Source organism: Rhineura floridana, chromosome 9, assembly GCF_030035675.1.
Source record: "Rhineura floridana isolate rRhiFlo1 chromosome 9, rRhiFlo1.hap2, whole genome shotgun sequence".
Classification (NCBI taxonomy): domain Eukaryota; kingdom Metazoa; phylum Chordata; class Lepidosauria; order Squamata; family Rhineuridae; genus Rhineura; species Rhineura floridana.
Genome location: NC_084488.1, coordinates 33612826 through 33634334, shown reverse-complemented (window position 1 = coordinate 33634334; position 21509 = coordinate 33612826). Strand labels below are relative to the sequence as shown.

Sequence of the window (21509 nt, the reverse complement as noted above, 5' to 3'; positions counted from 1 at the left end):
CTTCAGAGGGGAGACCTGGAGAAGGGCTTCAAAATAAGATCTAAGGGTCTGGGTAGGTTCATAAAAAACTCTGGAGCAGATTATAAAGCAGTCACTCTGTAAGCAACTTGAAAACAATGCAGTGATTACTAGGAGCCAACATGGATTTATGAAGAACAAATCCTGCCAAACTAATCTTATCTCATTTTTTGATCGGGTAATCTCCCTTGTAGACTGTGGGAATATATCTCGACTTCAGCAAAGCTTTTGACAAAGTGCCCCATGATATTCTGATTAGCAAGATAGCTAAATGTGGCCTGGATGGAATAACTATCAGGTGGATCCACAGTTGACTCCAGAATCATACTGAAAGAGTGCTTATCAATGGATCCTTCTCAAACTGGGCAGAAGTAAAGAGTGGGGTACCACAGGGCTCGGTCCTGGGCCCAGCACTCTTCAACATTTTTATTAACAACTTGGATGAGGAGGTACAGAACATGGTTATTTGCAGATGATACAAAATTAGGTGGCACAGCTAATACCATAGAAGACAGAAACAAAATTCAAAGGGATCTTGATAAGCTGGAGTATTGGGCTGAAAACAACAGAATGAAATTCAACAGGGATAAATGCAAAATTCTACACTCAGGAAAAAGAAACCAAATGCACAGTTATAAGATAGGGGGATACTTGGCTCAGCAGTACGACATGTGAGAAGGATCTTGGAATTGCCTTTTTTTATCTTGTGTTCACGAGTCAAACAAGTTTAAGTTTTCCTGGGTTGTTGAAGATGGCAGTATTTTGAAAACTTTCCCAATATGAAGCTTTAATCCAATACTTGCTTTTCTGGGAGTAAAGCTGCAATGCTAATCCCACATACCTGGAGTAAACACCATTGAATTAAACAGGATTTATGTTTGAGTAGACATGGTTAGGATTGTGCTGTAAATTAATGGCACTTTTGAGTGAACATAGTAAAGAACTGTGTTTGTGTTGTAAATCTTTCTCTCCTCCCAATTATATTTTTAAAGCAATTAGGCAGAGTTTACATAGATATCACTGCTTTTATTATGTAGAAAACTAATACTGATTTTTTTTTTAATGTTCTGCAATGACCAACTAATTTGGACAATAAACTATTATGGGGGGTGCATGTATTTTTACATCTCCAGTGTGTGTGTCTGTGTGTATGGAGTCTTCCCAACAACCCTGTGAGGTAGGATTGCTGATTGGAAACCAAGGCAGCTCGCAACAAGAAATAAATCCCTTTAAAATCCAATAACCATAAAAAGGATAAACAGTTGTAAAATAGCTTCAGGTGGCATGATTCTAAATTTTGGGTTGGGTGAGTGTTCCTTATCACTTGAGGTGCAGTTCTGTGCAAGCTTCCCTGTTTGAGTAAGTCCCATTGAATACATTGCACTACAAAAATCTTTACAGGTTGTGTAAATAATAAACATCTCTGTCAGCTATGCTTATATAAATATTTCTTCATTTAAAGCACATGACTTCTAAAGAATCCTGGGAAGTGTAGTTTTCTCCTCACAGTTATAGTTCCCACCAGCCTTAGCAAACTACAGTTCCCATGATTCTGTGGTGTGATTCATGTGCTTCAAATGTGTGTTGAATGTGCTTTAAATGAATGGTGTGGATCTGCCCTAGGCATGATATGCATTCATTAGTGAATTGAAAATAACAATGTTAAAAGATACTTTTTTAAACAGGGGAAGAGCTGTAGCTCATTGGTTGGGCATATGCTTTGCATGCAAAGGTCCACAATTGAATTTCTGGAAAAGACTATTCCTGGAATCCGGGAGAGCCAATGCTAGTTCATGTGATCAGTACTGAGCTGGATGGTATCAAATGGCCTGAGTTGGTATAAGTAGATTCCTTTGTTCCTAAAAGTGGAAAGAGACCCATGGGCCAAAGTGACTCTAAAATTTATTTATGTATTTTATTTACATTTATATACTGCTTTATAGTAAAAAAAACTAACAGGGGTTTACAGAAGGAATTAAAACAATAAAATTATTGGCAAAAACAGTTAAAGACAGGTATTTAAAAACATTCAAAATAATAAAACCAACAACAAGTTAAAAAAAGATAAAAGACACAATAGCTTCTACATGCCTGGATAGGCTTGCCTAAACAAGAATGTTTTTAGCAGGTGCTGAAAAGAGTACAATGAAGGTGTCTGCCTAATGTCAATAGGCAGGGAATTCCAAAGCAAAGGTGCTACCACACTAAAGGATTGTTTTGTTACAAGAGCAGAACAAGTACCATGTAGCACCCATAACATGGAAAGCACACTTTGAATTTGGCCTTAACTTTAGCTCCTGGATCAGGTTGTGCTGCATGGGGATTTATCTGACTTTGGCTGACTGGCTGCCAGGATTTTTTTAGTTTTGGTTTTTAGTTAGGAATCCTGACTGGTTGTGGGATGCTGAATTTTCTGCCATACTCATGGGAATTTTGTTGTTGGTATGGTATTGCATTTAGGAAATCATCACTGTCTTTTATTTTTATTTTTCTGTTTGCATTTCATTTATCTTTAACCTCACTCCCTTACATCCATAGAAGCAACAACAGTAGTTCCATCCTCTCAGCTCAACCCCCATAAACCCACGGATGATGGACCTTGTTGGTTGCATGGCAGTTTGTTTCTTGCCCAATAGTGGTAACAGATAATTCACATACTGGTAAGTGCGGCTGCAATTGTTGTTGTTCCCAGGCTGCTGTCAGTGAAGGTAGATCACACCATGTGTGTTTTATCTGTGTCAGTTATTACTCACTCGAATTGGGTTGGCTGTCAAAGTGAGTTTATAGCAGCCCACAAGGTAGACAGGAAAGGGTAGAGAATCTTCTTACTCTTATTAATTTCTCAGACCTCTTTCGGAAGTGAAGGGTCAAATCTGTAAAAAAGTTTGGAGCAGCCATGTTGAAAGGTATGGACAGGGCATTGCAGGCAGTGGGGTTGCCAACCCTACTTGGATATGGATATCTTTGCAGAGGACCCGCAGACAAGCTTTACCAACAGCACAATCCAAACCATATCTACTCAGAAGTACATCCTATTGTTCTGTGGGGCTTAGTAAGTGTGTTTAGAATTGCAGCCTTCAGAGGCATCCATCTTTATTCCTGAGTGCTCCTATCTAACATCTCCACAACACTAGGCTCCTTTCTTCCTACAATGGCCTTTTGGTGACTGGGCTGGCCTGAGGGCACTTAAATTCTTCTTGCCAGAACCAAGTAGACTAGATTAAATGTTCTCTACCCAGGCTCTATCTTCCTATCTTAATTTCCAAACAGAGAAATGTTTTTGTTTCAATTGTATGCTCCAAACAACTGTGGTTGATGCTTAATGTATCATGCTTAATGAGATAACCCCTGTGTTATCACTTGGGCCCACCCCTGTGACATCACTACAGCCCATCCCCATGACATCACTAGGACCTACCCCTGAAATCTCAGGCTTTGGAATGCTTCTGACCTGGCAACCCTAATTCACCAACATATCACTACTTCTGTCCCTGTGTTCTGGGATTTTTATTTATTTATTTATTACATTTATACCCGGCCTTCCTTTTCATGATTGAAACCCAAGACGGCTTACATATGGTTCCCAGGCAGTCTCCCATCCAGGCACTGACCAGATCTGACCCTGCTTAGCTTCAGCAGGGAGCTGGCCTTCTGTGCCTTCAGACCATAGCCATTTACAATTTCACATTTTATGGGAACTTTTTACTTTACTGTGTTATCCTTATGCTGTTGATTTCCATGTGAACCAACCATGTGTTATTATTACTATTACTGGTGGGAGTGGCTTTGATCCTGCAGAGCTGACTCATGACCTTTTTTCACCATTTCCCCCCTTCTCTCTCCCACAGGTCGTCAGAGTCCTCCCCCTTACCCCCCATGGGTCACCAGAGCTCCCCCTTTTTTAAGCACGATGATATATATAGGCTATTTTTCATTGTGCTGCTTTGTTTTAGTTCGAAAGCCATTTCCCCCAAAATCCTGCCCCAGTGCAAGACTTTTCACCAGGGCAAGACAGAAGGAATGTTTGTGGTTGTACGCTATTATACTCCAGGCAATTTGAGGCTACGGCTGCCAATGGAGGTGGCTTCTTTTGCCTTCCCAATGGAAAAGGAAACCTTTGAGCAGTAGCTGAAAGGGAAGGTGGGCAGAACATTGCAGGCATAGGAGAAGATCTCATCAGAAGCTTGCAATGCTCCACCCACCTCTCCCTTCAACCAACCCTTGAGGCAGTGGTTTCAGAAAATTTCACTTTTTGTGATCCCATTTGGTGTATTGCTAAGGAGGGAAGGAGGCCAAGAGAAGCTGGCAGGCTGATCCAGATCCATACCAGATTCATCTTGTAGGCTGCCAGTTCCCCACTCCTAATTTAAGGAGTCTAAATGCTAGTCTGGGATGCCTCCAGAAGACACATTACCCCTTTTACATTATCCTTCCCTCCCCCTTCCTTTCCCTTCATCTTTTTTGCCACAGATATAATGCCTGATGAATCTTAAGCCCTTTTAAGAAAATATCATAGAGATGGAGAAACATTTGCATTAAGTTGAGGAACCTGATCTACCCACTGAGGATGGCAAATGGCTACCCATTCGTTGTCTTTTCAAAACACAGGAGGGTGCCACTGGGGACTTCAGCTGTTGCAACCATACAATTCCCCTGTATGATAAGACCTGAATGTTGTGATTGTGTTCATGTGAGACACAGGTGGGGGCTGTTGGATATGTGTGTATGTGCATATGTGCCTCACATGAGTAGCAGAGCAAGAAAATGTACTTATGGGGTTAAGCCAGCAAGGATGCGCGCCAAGGATGTTGGCTGGCAGCTGTGCCCAGCGAGGCCAGTCTTATCTACTTAAGGCTGGCGAGAAACCGAAAGCTCTGTGGGGGAAGCTGCTTCTGTGGAGGTTTGGACTTCTGTGAGTGTTTTGTGTTCTATGGAGAAAGCAGCTCTGTGGAGGGAAAGTGAAACCGTTTGTAAGCTTATATGCCTTAATGTCTGAAGTAAAAGACTCTTAAACTAAGTTCTTTGTTTGTGGATCTCTGCACTTCAGTCTTGCTCTTCAGTAGTAACGCGCTGGACACACAAATTACCGCACACACCAACACCTACAATGTCCCAATAAGTGGCAGTGAGCCACTGGTAGGAAGCCAGCCCTGCCCCACCAATTTCTCCTGTCAAAACATGCAGTTTTAGTTTCATTATTTCTTACAGGGACTACCTTCCCACCAGGCACCTGAGCAGGCTGGCATGGAAGTGCATCTTAATTTTTAAAAAAGAAATCAGCACAAATCCAGTTAGAAAAAAATGTACAAGAGACAACTCAGTAATATTAGAATGCAATGGGTTGGCAACAGTGAGTGCGACCTGGAAGCTCTAGAAAATGTAAGCCAACAAAGAACTTACTAGCCAGACTAGGGCTAGTGGAAGCAACTAGGATAAAGCTTTCAAACCATCAGAACTAGTCAACAACTTTACAAATATGAGCCAGAATCTGAAGAACAGCTTAGTGTGTGCCCAAGAACATGGATGCAACCTGTGAAATGTTGTCCTTTAAAAAAAAAAAAAATCTAAATGCAGGTGTCTCATGCTAGATCACAAACAGAAGATCCCCTCAGTTTCAAAAGTAGTTTATTGTGTAGCACAGTAAGGAGGGGCATGCTGCACAAGAAACAAGCAAACAAAGATACATGAAAATTGTTGCACAGCTCTTTAGATGTATGTGTGCGGGTTTTGTGTGTGTGTGTGCAGTGAATTCATTGGAAAAGAAGAGACATTGTAAAACAAAAATGATACTTCTATAAGGGAACCTGCACTTAATCCTTTTGAAAATATGAGTTGTAGATGAATTAGGATTTAGAAAGACCTATTCAAACATGGGGGAGGGGATCACTCCTAGTTGCGTTTGAGAACAATATTGAACAATTTAAAAAATAGCATCTGCTTTAATATTAGAGTCCCATACTCTAAGGCAGTCAACACCGATAGTAAATTACTAGCAGAAAATGCTTTAATGAGGATAAGTACTTATTTTTATAACATCTCAGACCCCCAAAATGAGAAAACAAAACATTAGTCAGGTAGCATCAAATCTCTTTTGAGCAATTGAGTGCACCTCTTCTGAAGGTCTTCCATTGAATTGCTTGTTTCATATATATTAACTGCTAACACTTAACTACTAAGACAGATGCTATGTGACTACCATGACGTTCACAAAGCTACTGCTGGGTGCTACGTACAGTTAAATTATTTCCAGCATCTGGTCCTATAATAAGTCTTAGACAGGACATTCATTTTTTATTTTTGCCCTCACTCTGCCCCTTCTGACATTCAGACATCTCATTAATTTTGGTAAAGCTATATCTTCTGCATGCAAACTGGACAAGAAAGTCATTAAAGAGGGCAAGTACAGTTAGTGCCATATTATAACTTACATTTTATCTAGAGAATGTGTTATTTTTATGTTTCTGACTTAACCTTTAAACTGACATTGGCAAACAGCACTGTGGGATGTTCAGGTTGTAGCAAAGGAATGTGCAGCACTGTAAAAGGATTATATGTACTTTATCTGTCCATGCATTTTCCCCAGCTTGGGGATAGGAGACTGTGATGTTCCTATATATTAGTGTATATATGGTAAGTGCTGGTTGTTTAGAGTATACATGGTAAGTAGTGAAAGAGGAGGGGGAGTGAATGGGCAATAGAATGCTTGATGATTGGCTGAATGTTTAAAATGGCTGACAGTATAAATGAAAGGATGACAGGTAAATCTGGGTGAATGTGAGGTGGTGAATTGTGGAATCTGGGGGGAGAAGAGAAAGAGTGGATTGCTTGGTGGGGTTTGAGAGAGTTGTTTGCCAGGAGAGAGTGAAGAAGGAGGGGGGTGGAGTTCGGATTAGTATTGAGTAAAACCATATGCTTATGTGCCTTAAGAAGAAATCTTGTTAATCTTGTTAGCTTTGTTATCTGTAATAAATACTTAATTTGGTTTACCAAAGGCCTGATCCTTGGCTGGGGTTTCACAGACCAGAAGGGAGGGTAAGGTAATGACCAAGGCTGAAGGGGAACTGTAACAAATGGTGGCAGCGGTGAAGGGAATAACAATACCAGTGTTCAGAGTCTCTGGGAATACTAGTATTGGGACGTTACTGGTGGTTGCCTAGCAGGGGGATCTGTTGAGATATGTGCTAGAGCGGGAGAGAAAACATAAGAGAGAGCGGTCCGGACTGGTGGAGTCCCTGGTGGTGCCTAGAGACAGGCAGTAACCACGAGCAGGTAGGAACCTGACAGGGAGAGCCAGGGAAGGACTCCTCACAGAGACCTATGGCTCTCAAGGTGTTGTATACAACACCCAACATCCTTGATCATTGGACAAGCTAGGTGAAGCGGATGGGTAATGGAATCCAACAACATTTGGAGGGCACCTCATTGTATCTAATATTGCAGCACAATTTGTTTGGTACAATTGAAGGGCTGGAAATATACTTCCATATTTGTTTCTTCCTCTGTGTAGCAAACCACCCCACCTCCAACACTATTTATTTATTTATTTAGAACATTTATAAATGTTCAAAAATTTATCCAAACTGCATGCAAGCCTGCAAGTTACTTATTTTCAAGGGGGCAGTTTTGCATATTTGAAGAGTTTTTTTCTCTCTACTTTATGCTAACACATCGTACTTACTTATTCAACCTGTTTACCGCTGCAACCATGCATCCAGATATAAAGTCAGTTATATACCTCAGTCAACCCACCAGTAGCTATGGATAAATGTGGTACAAGAGATCACAGACTCCACTTTATAGTGAAAAAAATGAACTATATTTTATTTTAAATAACCATTTAATGTAAACAGATAGTGATGTTGGCTTCTATGATTACTATACATTGAACTTAATTAATTAATTAATTAATTATATTAGATTTATATCCCGCCCTTCCTCCCAGTAGGAACCCAGGGCGATTAGACTGTAAAATTACTGTTTCTTTAAGATGACAGCTCTGAGAGATTCAGTTCCTCACCCTATTTAATCCTATAGCTTTTTTCACTAAAAAAAAAAAATCCCAGTCAAGTTAATATTTCTCAACTAGGCACTGAGGACTACAGTTGCAGTCTTCACTCAGGTCTTACTTTTGGAGTCTCCCAGGCTTTTTTCAGGACTTCTGATGCAGGCGGTCCAGCATTCTTCCTGCTACCTCAGTCACTCTGCAACTCCACTGACTCTTGGCTTCAGAGCTCTGTCAAGGGCTGTGTCTTGGGACACACGCTTTCCTCCACAGACCGCAGCTCCAGCCAGTGATTTCTGCTCTCGGCTTCTCACAGGCTGTCTAAACCTACACGTCCTCTGCCTAGCTCCTGCTCTGCTGCTGCTGCTTCTGTCCTCTTTTTTACACACTGACTTCGTCTAACCCAGTGATTCCCAAACGGTGCGCCCAGGCACACTGGTGCGCCCTAAGAGGTGGCTAGGTGTGCCTCAAATATTATGAAAGTATATTTTAAAAATGAGAAGAAACCCATTTGTATAGAGTAAGTAATAGTTTTCTAAGTTTATTTTTATTCATAGTTTAAAATATATTAATATATTTTTAATTTTGTACACGAAGTGCGCCAGAAATTTTTTATGTTTTACAGTGTGCCGCGAACCAAAAAAGTTTGAGAACCACTGGTCTAACCAATCCACTCACTGCCATCGACTGTGGCTTGAGACTGCCCTTTTATTTCCCACCAGGGTCTCTCTCTCTAGCCAATCATTTCAAATTTGGGTAGAAATCTCCCCCCCCCCAATCAGGCCACTATTCTAGTCCTGTGAGATGAGAAAGAATGTCCACAAACTTGACCAATCAAATTCCACTGGTTTACAATTCCCTGTGTCTGTCCATAAAGGAAGAGCCTCACTTTCAGAGCTACCTCTGTTTTGAGACAATGTAATGTGACAGTTAAAAAGTCAGTCTGCCACCTGCTGAGGTCCTGTTAATACTTTGTATATAAAAGTCAAGAAAGTTTAAATACAGTTAACCCATTACATTCAACACTGTGAATTCCCTTATGCATTCCTTTAGAACAAAACTTTACCTCAGAAATAGAATAAAAATGATTTCTCCAGTTTGTCTTTAAGATTTGTGTCCTGCCCTTCGCTCAGAGGTCACAGAACCGGTTGCAACAATAGAGAACATGAACAAAATACAACCCATACACACAATTTAAATAGCAAAGCATCTAAAACATATATATAGAATTTCTCATTCTGAAGAATAATATAATTTACATAATATAAAATGGTAATTTGCATATTTCCCATATGCCAGGGTTTTTTGGGTGTGTGTGTGTACTATTTGCTATAATAATATACTTAGAAATAAGTCCCATTGAGTTTAATGGGGCTTGTTCTGGGTACAGCATCCTTAGGTGGCAATATCTGACAGAAGGGCAAGACAATATTGTAGCTTGGTGAAAACAAGTTCAAATTGTGCCTGATGTTCAGCAGGTGGGACAAAGTTTACTCAGTCATAGCCACCTTGATCCCATCACTAATTGTTTTGCTCTGCATGATTGTTGTTGTTGTTATATGCCTTCAAGTTGATTACGACTTATGGGGACCCTATGAATCAGTGACCTCCAATAGCATCTTTTAGTCTGCATGATTAAGACATGCCTTTTCCAGAGAAGTTGTCCAACTTGATAGTTTATTAATTTCTCTTGCTCCTGCTATAGGTTTGCTATTTGGCTGCCTTGGAATTTTTTTTTATTATTTTAAGGTTATATAATTGTTTTAATTCATGAATCACGATTAGACAGTTTTTAGTTTCTTTGTGAAAGAAAAATGGGATGTGCATTTCAAATAAATAAACAAACATAAAATATAAAATTCCAGACAGAAGGACCAGGCAGAAAGCTGAGGGAGAAACGAATGTAAAACAAATGTAACTGACTTAACAATAGGGATGGGGTTCACTGCCTAGTTCCAATCTGCTTGTATTCTGATAGTCCATCATTTGATCCAGATCTGCCCTTTTTTTGTTCCCACTTGCTTTGGCACTTGCCAATTCGATCCGCTGTTTGTTTGTTTGTTTGTTTTTTGGTTGCCAAAATTTTTTTGTAATTTTTTTGTGAATAATGTTTTATTGAGATTTCTAGTAAATATAACAACAAACAAGCAAAACAACAATCAAAGCACAATAAACACATCACTCTATATAAAATAGAAAACAGGTACATTCAGCAACAGAAGCTTTATATATAAGATAGAAAGAATACCAGAAAGCAGAATAATAGAGTTAAAAAGCATCCCACCAAAAGAAAGTTAATGATGAGGGTGGCCTGCCCCATCTACGATAGCATAACATAAAAAGGGATACCATATTGAAGTAAATTTATTGCAGGATGTTGCCCCCTAAGCTTTTTTTCGCTCTTGAGTTAATTTTTCATCTAGTGCAAGTTGCCAAAATCTTGTAAACCAATTTTTTATCGCTAAATGTTCTGCCCCCTTCCAATTTTTGGCTATTTCAAGCCTCAGTGCAAGTAGGAATCTGGATAGGAAAGACATCTGAGTTTTAGGAACAATGGAATCCCCTTTAAGGAAAAGAAGTGCCAAGGCCGGATCTGGGATAATTGTGGCTTTAAGAACTTTATTAGTAATTTGAAAAACATCACTCCAGAATTGTGTCACTTTATTACTGTCCCACCATAAATGTAGGAAAGAGCCAAGGATCAGGCATCCCCTCCAGCACAGAGTGGACAGGGAGGAGTTGGTATAGTTCAGTTTGACCGGATTGAGGTGCCACCGATGTATAACCTTCAAAGCATTTTTTTTCTTTGATGAGGGCTGAGGTGGCTCTTGAGTGTGGGCCTTCCCATATATCATTCCTCTTATGTGATTTCCCTCCCCAGATCTTTAGCCCAAGTGTTACGTGCTGAATTTTCTCTTCCATATTTAAACTCTAATAGAAGGCTATAAATTATAGAGATAGTGCCTTGTGGGCTAGAAGTTCCCTATTATCTCAGGGCTTCATGGGATGTCAAAGAACATGGCAAACCTTCTGCTTTATAAATTGTGTTTATAACAGAGGATACTTGTAAGATTCTACACCAGTTGACTCTTAACCCAGAGAGACATTTTTCTAATTGAGAAATTTGTAAAGGATATCCTCAAATCAAACAGATCTCTCATCGTTAGCAATCCCCTGTGCTCCCAGCCTTCAAATTGCCTATATTTATCAATGTGACAAAATTTGGGGTGATACAGCAATGGAAGAAGAGGGGACAGCCAAGGTGCTAGTTTACAGACCCATCGAGTCCAGATTTTCAACGTGGTGTTCAAGAAAGGGTGTGTGATTGAGGAAAGAGCACATTTAGACAGTGGTAACAAAGGGAGTGATCATGTTGATGGGCATTTCACTTCTGAATCAATTTCCATTGAAATCAAAGTATACTTCGATCAAAACAAATCATTTGAGCGAGTTGTTTAATGTGCAATGCTTCATAATATAGTTGCAGATATGGCATGCCCAAACCTCCCTTATTACTCAAGCGATACAGAACTGCTTTATTTAAGAGTGAACGTTTACCGCAGTTACAGAAAGAGTCAAGCATTTGTCGCCATTTCTGTAGTAGAATGGGGAGAGTTTGGAAGAAGAGGAGGAATTTGGGCAGAATGGCCAAAAAATTGCATAATTTTTTAACGTAAATGCCTATGTAAATGATCACAGTGTTCCACATGATTTATTTTTTCCTATTTATCACACCTGCACACTGTTATGAATGCATCAACTTAGAGGAAATTACGAAGATAATTACGTGAAATCAGAGAAAAATTCCATGCTTTCATCCACAGCCCGCCACAAAAAATCCATGTCGGTTACAGCTGCAGCTTGCTGCAAGAAATCAGTGCCTGTCCAAAAATATAGCAGACTGTCGAATTCAGTCAGAATCCAGTACTAAGTCCTATTTAGCAGATATTCTCCCCCATCCCTACTTACCACTCCATTTTTACCACCTTATTCTAGTTGGTTCTTTGGTTGCTGAACAGTATTTAATTGTGAACTTTATTAGATTTTTTTTTTTTTAAAAGCATATATCCTTTGACTTTTTTCTGAAACATGATGTCGATTGCAAGACTCAACAGTCAAGTGATGGAACCAGGACAGAAAAGGTTAAGGATGCTTAATGTGAGCATATTTCAAAACCTCAGGCCTTGTAGTGAAATTCACTTACAATGTTAAAGCAGCTAGCAGGGAAAAGATTGGCACCACCATTAGCAATTATTTTTGAGAACTCAGGGATGACAGGTAAGGTCTCAGAGGACTGCAGCAGGTCAAACTCCATGCCTATTTTTAATAAGAAAGAAAGGGGGGGAAACAAGGATCCGGGGATTACATTCAAGTAAGTTTAATTTAACACCTGGCAAATTTTGAGAGTAACTAATAGAGCAGTCAATCAGTAAGCAATGCACCTAGAGGAAAATAAGATGAGCAACAATGAGACAATGTGATTGAGCTCTGTTGAAGAATGGTGGTGGTAATGAATCCCAAGAATATTTCCTGTATTTCCAATGAGGTATTAGGGTATGGATGAAACTTTTATTTGATATAATACGATCTGTCATTTAACAGTCAGTGAGAGTGTGTACGTTTAAGATTTAGATTAAAAATTCTTTTGTGATTGTTCCTTTAAGGAAGCAGTTGCATCCAAGGGCACAGTGGTCTGGCCTAAAGAGGAAAGAGGCAAATCATTGTACAGAGTTCTCTAGCATTTGCTCTCCTGTATTTTTGAGTTCTGCAGCCAATCTCATTTTCCTTCCAAGTTGTACAACAGCAAGGTAGTCCACAAGAGAGAAATGGAAAGAGTGGATGGAAAGAGTGAAGAAAAGGAGAAGGATAGAGAAAGAGTGGAGAGAACAGGAAAGGGATTGTAAAGGGTGTATATGATTGTGTTGCATGCTTATGTTCAAGTGTGTGAGATGGTCACTTTGCCCATACCCACTTTTTAGCTATGCCCACCACTGGCATGTGACCCCATCAAGTTGGCTAAGAGCCAATGTGGCCAAAAATGTTCCCTAACCCATGTGTGTGTCCTATGTTAGGCGGTTTTTGTCTGGACCAGCTGGCTTTGGGGCAGGTGCAAGGAACCTTTGGCTCTCCAGACATTGCTGAGTTACAACTACCATCATCCCTGATCACTAGCTATGCCTACTAAAGCAGAACAAAGTTGTAGTTCAGCGGCATCTAGGGAGCCAAAAGTTCCCCACACCTATTTTGGGGAATCTGGGCCCTCATTTGCCAAGCACAATTCAAATCCCCTCCATCATTATTTTATTTTAATTTAAAAGAAACCTTTCTTTTGCATATACATGACTTGTACATGCATGCAGAATGGGTAAAGTGAAGACCTAGAAGCACTGGCTTGCATGCAAAAAAAAATGAGTTGCTGTTGGGTCTTGCTGTTGTCTCATGGGCTGCTGAAAATGTTCAGGAGATACTTTTCTGAGAAGACTTCTGAGATTTTTCTTATTCTCACCATCACCACCCCAGAAGAAGAAAGCCACTTTGCAGAATTTCTCTGACTATTCTCTACCATTGGTTTTGGTAGCTGCCATTTTACTCCCACAGTGCCAGCACACTTGCTGCTGCTACTTGCAGTGCCACCAGCAAAACAACAAACAGGGGAAGCAAAGAAGCTGTACTACTGACAGTGCTAATGCCTTTGGGCCGGGGTAGGAACCCTGTTGTCTTCCTGATATTGCTGCACCAGAACTCCTTTCATTCCTGACCATTGGCTATGCCCGCTGGTACTGACAGGAACTGGAGTCCAACAACATTGGGGGGAAGCCATGTTTTTGCCACACAGTTTCCTCTGAGAGCAATGGAACATCACCAAGTCTAGTTGCTCCCAGAGAGACTTCCACTCAAAGTGCATGGCGGCAAGAAGTTCCACACGCTAGCTGCTCTAGGCTGCCAGCAGGTAGAAGATTTCTGGAGTCTGCAGCTTTTTAAAAGGAAAAATAATTAAACTGGGATGGAGCAAAGAGGCAGAACTGAAGCCCTCAGACAACCTCGTAAGTACTTTTATTTTACTTTTTTATATTCATATTTCCATGCACATTTTATAGGATTTTCCCTTTAAAATCTGCATGCTGTCTCCATGTACAGCTGGGCCAGACCAGGCTTTGATGGCTGTTTCCATCCCTAGACTTCACTCCAGATGGGACACAGTGAAGGGCTCTCCTTCTGATCTTAGGGAGCAGACAGAATGGTTTTTGGAGGAAATGATCCCTCCGGACCAAATCGGCAACACTTTGAATTGTGCTCCAAGGCAAGTGGGCAACCAGTACAAACACTGCAGCATAGCTGACACATGGTTCCATGGGTGTGTGCCATCTAGCATCCTTGTTGCTGCATTGGGGACCAACTGAAGCTTGCCAAGCCTCAAAGGTAGCCCCATGTAGAGTGCATTACATTAGGTTAGAGCCTTAATGTAACTGAGTTATATGTTGCTTTATCCAGGTCTGACTTCTTCAGGAATGGGCACAGTTGATATATGCCTAAACTTGTATATTTTATTGTTGATAATGTATTGCTGATCTTATAATTCCTCTTTCTCTCCACATCACTTTCTTTGCTTTCTAACACCATGCAAACAAACTTTTTATCTCCCAGAATTGATAAATAAAACATCAGTTCCAAGCCTAGCATAACTAGATTATTTTACTGAGTGCAAACTTAATCTATTAATCTTTTCAAAGTGTGTACTTTAAATTTCACTGATGCAAGCTTGGTTTTTGTGGCACAGCTGCCAACCCAGCACCAGGAGGATGAGGCTAACATCTATTGAAACCTATGAGAAAAATCTCATTGCATTGAATGGTAGTCAGGTCAAGATCAAGAATATATACAGGAAATGCAGTATATAATCTGCGTATTTGTAATTTAATAAGGTGTCTGCTACGGTTTCACAAAACAGCCTCAAGAAGATACAGATACCTAGCAAAGATACTGCTGTGTTAGCCCATTCTAGACAAATTCTTGACAAATCCTACTTGAGTCATTCAGAATTCTTGCTTGGGTTGCCCATTTCTTAGTCATGCCCCTGTTATTGTAAGTGCCACATTCCAAATCTTCTGGAGTATATGCCTACATAATAAATGCTAGAAAGAAGAACCAGTCATTCAAGGACAGATCTGATTGCACCCGTCATAAGGACTGTGGATCTTGAAATAACAGCACTGTTTTTAATGGTATGGAGTAGATGCTATGAATCTGAGATCCATTTTTTCCTTTTATTCTTCATAAAAAGTGATGGTTCAAGACAGATAATAGTGTTGTTGTTTTCAGGGTTGAAATTGATGGAGCAGAGGCATTGTCTTTCTGTTTATCCCACTAGTTCTCAGTTTTCATGTTTGAAGCACCATCCCAACTCTATTTTAAGGACCATTAGCTTCTTTCCTTTTCTTTCCATTGCCACAACATCATGCTGCTGTCTAAACATGAGTCAGCAATGCAACGCAGCGGCAAAAAATGCTGAGGCAATTCTAGATTGCATCAACAGAAGTATAGTGTCCAGATCACAATAAAGGGTGCCTTAGGGACCACCTGAACCCTTATATCCCAGCTTGATCACTGAGATAATCTTTAGGAGTGTCATTAGTTATCTCCCTAGTTGGTGAGGCTTATTTGAAAATCAACATGAAACTGAGTCTTCAGTGTTATTGGCCCACTCCTGTGGAATGATCTTCCAATAGAGATCAAGCATATGCCTTCTGTATTAACTTTCAAACACTTGCTGAAAACTTTTCTTTGCACCAGGCTTATGCAGACAATTAAGAAAAAGGTTTTCCGTAATTGTCTGCTGGTAATCTGTTTTAAATTTTTGTGGGTTTTATTGTATTATAAGTGTGTAAACTGATTTGATTTTTGTATGAAATGACAGTATAGAAATATTTGTATAAATGACCACTCATTTATAGAATGAGTACCACTCTTTTCTGCTTTGGTCAAACCTCACATCTAGAGTACTATGTCCAGTTCTGGGCACTATAGATTTAAAAGGATATGAACAAACGAGCGTGTCAGAGGACAAAAGATGGTGAGAGGCCTGGAGATCTAAGTCCTGAGAGGAAAGGTTGGAGGAGCTGGGTGTGTTTAGTCTGAATAAAAGATAATTAAGAAGTGCTATGATAGCCAACTTCTGTCACATAGGTGATGGACCAAATTTGTTTTCTGATGCTCCAGAGGGCAGGACTAAACCAATTGGTTCCAATTATAAGAAAACATTAGGAAGAACTTTCTGACTGTGTGAGCTGTTTGACAGTGACAGAAAATGTCCTTCATTAGAGGTTTTTAAGCAGAGGCTGGATGGTCACCTATCAAGGATGCTGTACCAGTAGGTTTCCTACATTAGGGTGTTGGGCTAGATTATGATTAAGGTCCCTTCCAATTCTGTGATTCTATTATTTTATCTATAAGTGATATGCCCAGTGACAAACTGGTATATTGATCTTAAAGTTTTGTGTGACTATATTAGGATAGTCAATACATATTTTGCATTCCTGTTGCGGATAGGGTTATTTTTTTTACAGACTCACAAATTGTTGGATAGGGAAAGTTTGGGGGGGCTGGTGGGTGGTCTGGGGTGAACAAGTACATACATACCCAAGCCCAATGATAAAAAGCTAAATAGAGTGCCACAAATCCTAGAGATTCAGCTAAGATTAGAGTTTGGCTATCCTAAATGAAAGGATTCACCTAATGTTTCACCTCATGATCATACAGCTGTTTAATTCCAAACACACTCTGTGCCTATAAATGTATGTTCAATTGTAAGAGCTTAAAATAATTTTGATTCAATATTCTAGGCTCCCCTCAATCAATATCTTAAACTAAGGGCCCTATTATTTTTTTAGAGTAGTGTGTCTGTAGATATTTTCTACATACCAGTGAAATTGCTTACAATTCCACACACTTATATTCAATTACTGTATTGTGTCTCATATAGCTGTTGCATCCACTGAAAACAGCAAAGCCCTCAAGTGGCCAATCATACCTGAAGCTTCATCAATGTTAACCCCATCCTGCATCCTAGAAGAGATATTTGGCATTATAATTTTAAAAATTGACTTTAGATTCTGTCAAGGGTTACCTCTTTATTAAAACATATTTTATCTCTATGATTCCTCCTGTCTCCAAAGAATCAATATGTTTTGAAAGAGGTTCTTCTCATGTCATTGGAATTATTATTTATTTCATGCACAATTAAGCAAACAAAAAAAATCCAAAACATAATTTAATTAGTGTGCAATTTGCTTTGGTAAATGCAAATCTCATTTGTTTTGGCATTATCAAATCTGAGTAATTTACTTACAGCTACCTCCTTTGGTGGGGGAGGCTCATCTGCTTCAACAGCTTTCTATGCTGGAGCTACAAATATGGGATTCTAGTAAGTATTCTAATGCTCGACTGCGAATGCTTGTATCTGCAAAGTAATATAAATCTAAAAAGACAGCTAATTCTTTGCATTTATGGAAAACCAGCAAGTCAAGAGTCGAAGGACCTGGGCAACCAATTAAGGAGCAGCTCCTCCCTATCTGCAAATTCCCCCACTGGCTCCCAAGACTGACTTGTATCAAATTGGAGTGGTTGAAGGCAAAGTTACTTTCTTACAGAGAATACAGATGTTGGTCCAGTTAGGTAATTCCAGATTCTGGACTTTATAGTGGTTGGCTATGGATAAGCTTTCCAAGAGCACTCCAGACTAGGAATCCAGGTCAGAATACCTTTGTTAAGACTAAGTGAAACTATGTAGACTCCTTGTGTCACCTAATCCCTTCAGGGTTGGTTCCTGCAAGCCCTATTTGTGTGTTAACACATAATTTTAAAGCCCATGAGATGAGTGGGAGTGCACTGTCTAGTTTCGCTCCCTACATCACATTACCAGTACTATACATGCTATCCTCTACAAGCTGGATCTTAAACTTCTGCAGTGCGGAGCCTCCTATGCATATGGAGGTCAGCTGCACAGCAACAGTGATGTGGGTGGGGCTACCTCTCCTTCTCCATCCCCAGGGCTGGTTCTAAAGGGTGGCCAGGTGGGGCACTGGCCTGAGGGCCTCTGGAGCTACAGGGGGCCCCACAGGGGGCCCCTCAGCAGTCCCTCCACTCCCCTTCTGTGATCCGCGCCCCCCACACACCCCACTTACCTATCTCCTGTCTTTTACCATTGCCCTTAACGAAGATGGCGGCTGCGGTTTCCCTAAGGTACTGAAGCCCCTGCCGCCATCTTAGTGGATGGCAGAGATGTGCGCGTGTAGCACGCACACATGCCATCAACAAAGATGGTGGCAGAGTTGTCATCCCTTTAGGGAAACCGCAGCTGCCATCTTAGTTAATGGCAATGGTAAAAGACAGGAGACAGGTAGGTGGGGGGCATGGGGTGTGTGGGGCATATACATGGGGGGCATGCATGGGGGGCACGTGTGCACACACAGACACCGGGGCCCAGGGCAAGCTGATGCCCAAGGGCCCCGGCATGCCTGGAGCCAGCCCTGTCCATCCCCCCACTCTCCTTTAGAATCACATGGGTAAACTGAATGCTGGCCAACAGAGTATCTGTTTCCTACTGTTTAGAGATGACAAATATAGTAATTGTAAAGGAATGAATGAATATTCACAGTACAATATCTTTCTACTGTAGCACTATCAAAAGGCATTGCAAAATTTAAAATATTCATGTAAGTGGAAATGCATTACCTCCCAACTCCTCATTAGCCCTTTGGAAATATCAATAAGAGTGAATCATATAATTAGAAAAATTGAGTGGGATCTGTAGAACATAAACTGATTCTATATGCAGATAATAGCCTATCATTAGTCATGGATTTGCACTTCAGAATTGAGAAGGTTATGGGCCACACAGAGAGCAGCATACTATATTGGGCTATAAAGTAAATTATTCTTAATGCCCTTATCTATTACTTTGCTTTCAGCCATGCTTTGCAATCAGCAAATCTAAATGGAGAGAGATCTCGGAAATCAATTCAAAAGAAAGCTTGGTAACATTGTAAAACACTTGCAAAACAATTACCATGAGGATTAATGGTTATGTTGAGAGGTGAGGAACTGTCAGTCTCTATCTTGATAGAGAAAATGAATGCTCAGCTGGAACTAACTTCTGAGTATAAAATATAATAAAGTGATTATGCTTAATATTCTAAAACTAGCTTTTAGGGAAATGGCCTATACTTGCTACAATTTGTACAGCGTAAAAGGAAACTCATACTGATGACCAATCTAAGACTTTTAATTGGAGAACTGACCATGTTATGTAATTGCCTCCAGTTACAGTGATCACAATGGGCATGGTGTCTTGGACAAACTTGCTGGTCTGTACATTTCAAAGGGAGACAAGTACAGCACTAGTGATGGATGTGCTCCTCACTTCATCACATAATTAGCTCAGTTTTTCCAAGCTTTCTCATAAAACTCTTGGGGGAAAATTGTCTGTTCCCCCCTGCCAAGAATTCTTCAAGTTCATAACATTCCCATCACCAGAAGATCTCCCCACCAATCCTCCACACTAGTTCTGGCTTCCCAGTATTTAGCCTTGCTAAGATATGGTGGCAACAAGAAGGATGGTAGACAGACTTTGTAACAGTGGTGAAGGACTAATTTTAAAGGCCTGGATGGTCTAGCCCTGATGCTTGCTTGGCCAGGAGCTTCTACTGCTCCCAGGAAACCTGGGAAATAGAATTTCCAAAGGCTCCATGTTCTATTTCCCAGGATCCCTGGCAGTGGTGGATTTTCCTCCTCAAGCATTCACATCAAAAGTCCCATCTCATCTGTCCTCTTCACAAGGGTAAAGTTTGAGGGAAACCTCTGCCAGGTGCCCTCTAGCCCTCCCCCAATCTAAACCCAACCCCAACCCCCATGGGGTGCCCAGAGTCCCCCCATGAGTCACCAGAGCCCCCCACATTACCAAATTCCCCCCACTCCCAGGCAGCTCCCTAAACCACTTCCCCAAGCACTTGGCGCAGCCCCACCTCTACTGTTTACCTTACAGTAAGGTGGCTGCTGCCACTCACCTGCTCACACACTCACTTGGCCCCCCTGCTGCCCCTCTCACTGCCAACACCCTTCCCACTGCCCCCTCACTGCCGCTGCCCCTCTTGCTGCTGCCTCCATCACCACCATAGTTTGTCTCGCCTTGCCTGTAAGCATCACCCTACCTGTGAACACTTCAGCGCAGGTACGTCCCTGTGCAGAAGCATTCACAGGTAGCATGACACAAAAATATAATATAGTAAGATACGGAGTGGCGGTTGATTCTCATAGTTTGTGTTTGTATCTCACACATGTTTATTAGTCTAGCTTGTCTTGGCCATGCCACTTTTGACTCATTGTTCCTGTTGATCCAAAACTGAAATGTGTTTTGTTGTGTGATTCCCATAGATTTTAATTATTGGTAAAATAAGAATACTGTACATTTAAATTATACGGTTCTTGCAAACTCTTATGTTATAAATAAGAGACTTTTTTATTACAGTGTGGATATTTTATAAAATGCTTATAAATATCCCTGTGGTACAAAATAAAAGATTTTGTACTGTGCTTTTGTGATTTATCCCAAATACAAACAATTTTAAAAAGAATTACGTTATATCCACAATGCTCAGACAAATAAATGGGTATGATATTTACTTAGGACATTGATATATTACTACATGAAGCTCCAAAAGTGAATTTGGATAACAAGGAGTTTTAGATTACCAAGGCTGCAATCCAACACACATTTACCTGGGAGTAAGTCCCATTGAACCCAATGGAGCTTACTTCTGAGTATGCATGTATTTGATTGCAGCCCAAGAAAGAATAGCTAGGTAGTTTATTGTCAATGTGTTTGCTCGAGACTTTGAGCTTGGAGTTTGAGACTTGGAGTTTGATCCACAGCACTTTTCACAGCTGCAGTGGGGGGCAAGGGCATAGCAACAAGGCCTTCCTCAATGGTGGAGCATGGCGAATGGACACTTCCCTGTTTTCCTAACTCCCTCCAGCAGCAAGGCTCAAAGGGTATAAATTATGTTCATACAAGGATGTCCACACAATGAATAGCAGCAAATCTGGATCTGCAAAAAAGTGGGTGTGTTGATAGGGAGCTGCAGCTAATCCTTGTTCTATTATTAAATTGCCTGTGATACACAAACATATACCAAAAAATCCATTTGTTTCATTCACAGGAGACTCACGTTGAGTGGTTTTATTTATTCGTTAGCACCATGCAAGGCTCTAAATGGAAGCCAAGAGCTGTGATATTGCTAACACATTTATATTCATGGAAGTAGGTCTTTTGCTTTTATTTTTGCATACCAACCTGAAGGGCCCCTCCTTAGGATGGGTGGGTAGCAGTGATGGCCACCTGCAACATGTTCTGCCTCCCTGTCCCTTGACATCATGTAAGATTGCCATCAACCAAGATGGTGGCAGAGGCATCAGGCCCTTAGGGAAACCTCGG

General features: G+C 40.7%; 1 protein-coding gene across 4 annotated transcripts in view; it reads left to right on the top strand.

Moving 5' to 3' along the window:
- Positions 1-21509, top strand: part of SGCZ (sarcoglycan zeta) — an 832502-nt gene that overhangs the window by 739919 nt on the left and 71074 nt on the right. The window lies entirely within an intron of this gene.